The sequence below is a fragment of the Mustela nigripes genome, chromosome 2, assembly GCF_022355385.1.
Source record: "Mustela nigripes isolate SB6536 chromosome 2, MUSNIG.SB6536, whole genome shotgun sequence".
Lineage (NCBI taxonomy): Eukaryota > Metazoa > Chordata > Mammalia > Carnivora > Mustelidae > Mustela > Mustela nigripes.
In genome coordinates this window covers 193,535,999-193,540,187 of record NC_081558.1, presented here as the reverse complement: position 1 = coordinate 193,540,187, position 4,189 = coordinate 193,535,999, and the positions used below count along the sequence as shown (strand labels likewise).

The following is a 4,189-nucleotide window of genomic DNA, read 5'->3' as shown; positions in this document are numbered from 1 at the left end:
GGCATTTCAGAATCTTTGGACTGGAGCATTTAAGATGAAAACAGACCCTGGGATGACTAGCTGGCTCCGTCAGTGGAACACGTGACTCTTGATCTCAGGGTTGTGGGTTTGTGTCCCACATTGGGTGTAGAGATTACTTAAAAATAAAATCTTAATGAGCACCTGGATGGCTCAGCCAGTTAAGCATCTGCTTTTGATTTGACTCCTTGATCAGTGTGGAGCTTATTTCTCCCTCTCCCTCCCTTACCCTCTCTCAAATAAATAAAATCTTTAAAATAAATAAATAAAATCTTCAAAATAAATAAATGAAATCTTAAAAAATAAAATAAAAACAAATGCTTTTTCTTACATTAACTTTTACAGCATCACATGTTTAATGTGCTTTAAGTTCCATTTGAGTCTCTATTACAAAAATCTCCTCATCAGAGATAAAGAAGAAAGATTATATACATATTATAATGTATACTCTGTGTGTGTGTGTGTATTCCCCAGTCAAAAAATCCAAAAATAAATTAGTGCCTACTTTGAACAAGGAATTGTAGGGAATACAGAAATGAATAATTCATAGGCACAATCTTAGTGTCTGTGAATTTAGAAATTAACTAGGGGTGGGGTGAAGGTGGTAAATAAATACATAAAAAATTAATGGCAGTGCAGTCCTGTAAGAACTTGCATCTAGAGATGAGTACACCGTGGTCTTTACACTGAGGAACATCCACTCTGGTTAAGTGGGAGGAGACAGGCATAAAACAGAAAAGAAAGCACCACATACCTTGGTTAATTTTCCTGGATTGAGTCTTTACAGAGCCCTTTCCAGAGGAAAGCTGTGCCATTTTACACAGAGGTTCACATTCCACACCTGGTGCTTAACTACAATGAAACAGACACAGCCACAGAATGCCAAGAGTAGAGAGGCCAAGACAAAGAGATGACACAGGTTCGAATAAAGTTCAAGATGCTAAGCTCACTGAAGGGTGTCTTAATTTGCTAGGGCTGCCATAACAAAGTACCACTGACAGAATGGCTTATACAACAGCAAGTTATTTCCTCCTCGTTCTGGAGGCTGGAACTCTTAAGATCAAAGTGTTAGTGGGGTTGGTTCCTTCTAAAGGCTTTTCTCCTTGGCTTCTAGATGGCTGTCTTCCTCTGGTGTCTTCCCCTGATCCTCACTCCATGGGTGTCTGTCTTTGCACCTCCTCTTCTTATAAGGACACCACAAATGACCTCATTTTACCTTAATCATCTCTTTAAGGGTCATATCTCTAATTACTGTCACATTCTTAGGTACTAAAGGAGGGGGTAGGATTTCACAAAGATTCTCACCTTGATCAAACTTTGGTCATGCTTTTCTGAGCTCCCTTTTTCACTAGGCCTGACCTTGGGTTCCCATGTAGACTTCCTTGTAGACTATTTCTAGCAAGAATCCTGCTAAGTCAGTTTAACAAGAAACTCCCATATTTGATATCTGATCACCCTCAATATCTGATTGGGTACCTCATGATCTACCTTTCCCCAGATGATATCTAACCTCCCTCACCTAACTTGAGCAAGAATCCTATCAGGTTTTTTTTAGACAGAATCCTCCCTTACCTATAATGTTTCATCTTAGTAATTTTCTGTCCCCGGATCCCCAACCCTGGTTTGTGGCTACAAATTTCCATTTTTCTTTGTATTTGAATTTGAGTCCAATCTTTCTCCCCTACTATAGGCCCCTCCCCACCCACATTTTATGGGCCCCTATACCTATTTTGATAGTCCTCTGAATCAATTCTTAGTGTTTTTTTTTTTTTTAAAGATTTTATTGATTTACTTGACAGAGACAGATCACAAGTAGTTAGAGAGGCAGGCAGAGAGAGAGAAAGAAGCAGGCTCCCCGCTGAGCAGAGAGCCTGATGCGGGGCTCAAACCCAGGACCCTGAGATCATGACCTGAGCCGAAGGCAGAGGCTTTAACCCACTGAGCCACCCAGGCGCCCCAATTCTTAGTGTTTCTTAATGAATGATTTGGATGAATAATTTTCTCTTTAACAGACTCCAACATATGAACTTTGAAGAGGACAAAATTTAGCCCATAACATAGGGTCTCAAAACTTTGGGGAAAGTATAGTAAGGAAGTTCCTCCTTCAGGAAGGGGGGGAGGGAAGAAAGAAGAGGGAGAGAGAGAAGGGGAGAGAAGGAGAATAAGAGAAGGAAGGAGAAAGAGAGAGAGAGAAGGTTTTTAGGTTTTTAGAGTTCTCTAGGACATCAGTTGGTGGGGACAACCTGAAGCTCTGCACTGGGGAGTAAGGAGGGGAGAATGGGACAAAATGATTGTCTTCCTGTGGGACCACATTTCTGTATGGTTTAAGAAAAATAAGCTCAAGGGAAAAATAAAGAAATGCTATGACATTCTGCCATATGTATCTCATGGTAATTTAAACTCCCATGACTATTCCACCACCAAAGAAGCATTTTTATAATTATTATCAGTTATTGATTCCCTACTAGTTTAGCCCAACAGAGAAGTTAAGGGCAAGAGCCCTTGAGCCAGACAACCTTGCATTTGAGTTCCAGCTCTACCACTTACCATGTGACCTTGAACAATTCACCTTCTTTGTGCTTCATTTATTCATCTGGAAAATTTGAATAATGATTGTGTCTTCCTCAGAGGTCTCTAGTGAGGGTTACATAAGATAGTGAAGATTATTGTTATTTATTATTGATATATCTCAGGGACTTTATAGAGTAGGTATTTAATATATTTTACCTATTTTAATCTTCTACAAAAATCCTATGAGGTATATATATCATCAGCCCCATAGCCTGCTGGTATCTCACTTACCCTGCCGTCACTGTAGACAATTTCCATGAGGAGATTCATGAAAGATTCGTTCCCTAAAATGGGTGGTAAAAGATGCTTCAAGATCAGTTCCTTCCTCTCTTCTTTGGATGGTACATTCTATTGAGTAACTTGCTCTTCTGGCACAGTTCCTATGACAACCTCTCTCTGGGATGTTTTTCTGCTCACCCATAGTACTTGTGGCTCTTCTTGTTACAAGAAAAAAAATAAAAGAAGAAGAAGAAAGAAAAGAAAAAAAAAATCCATCAAATAAAGCCTAACATAAAAGTCTTTGTTAATGGGAAATCTCAGAAAGGAGCCATGATGCTACATCAACCGAAGGCAATAAATTGCTTTAACCTGTTTTTGTTTGTTATAAAGCCAACATGCACTCACTCTCTCCAGCACAATAATCGAGGACACATACAAATAGATCTCATAGTTACCAGTACAGAGGAAAGCAGTAGTAGTTTCACTTTGATGTTAGAGCTTTTAAGAGATCTTTTTCCTGATATTTCCTTTGGTTTTATTGTCTGTTGTAATTTGCTTTACAATACTGTGGTATACAAACAGTAGGAACTCTGTGCGAGAAATTTAATTCTAATCTACCTACACCCTAGGGCTCAATTAGCATATGATGTGGCCAAATAGAATTAACACCCTAAGAACTGGCCAGGTAGCATTCAAAGGTATTTTTGTCAAAATCAACTTCAAGGGTGCCTGGGTGGTTCAGTTGGTTAAAGGTCTGCCTTTGGTTCAGGTCATGATTTCATGACATCAGGGTTCTGAGAGCGAGCCCAGTGTTGGGCTCCCATTCAGGGGGTCTGCTTCTCCCTCTTGCTCTCCCCTTATTCGTGCTCTCTCACTCAAATAAATACATAAAATCTTTAAATAAAAATCAACTTCAGAAGCTTTATTATTGAGTGTGTTAGAAAGAATTTCTGATTGGCAAAACTAGTGGAGTTTAAGTTATGTGATTGTTAGCATCTGGGCATCTCCATCATTGCAGAAACAACGTATATACAAGGATCTATTCAGGTCAGTAGTTCCTACCAGGGGGACAGTTCTTACCAGAGGAGCATCTGGTGCTACACCTCTCCCATCAGCGGATGATCCTATCATCGGATCTGACCAAAAGGCCTGACCCTCCCTCCAGCAGAATATGCCTGTCTTCATCTTGGAGACAGCCTTTCATGAGGAGACTAGTCATTGCATCAGGGGTTGAGACTGGTAATATTCCAAGCATATACAGGCTGCATGATCAGTTTTGTGTCTGCTTGCCTGCAAATATTTGTTTAGAATAACGTGGTCTGAAATGCGCTTTTGCTACAACAGCCAGGTAAAAAGTGGTGTTTTGGAAACCCAGAGATGA

General features: G+C 39.9%; 1 long non-coding RNA gene across 1 annotated transcript; it reads right to left on the bottom strand.

The window, feature by feature from the left end:
- Window positions 1-1,948: 1,948 nt before the first annotated feature.
- On the bottom strand, window positions 1,949-3,015 carry LOC132010273 (uncharacterized). The gene is made up of 3 exons (XR_009402210.1): window positions 2,821-3,015; window positions 2,566-2,652; window positions 1,949-2,120 (listed from the first exon to the last, which is right to left on the bottom strand). It is a non-coding gene; the product is annotated as an uncharacterized LOC132010273 (long non-coding RNA).
- Window positions 3,016-4,189: the final 1,174 nt, after the last annotated feature.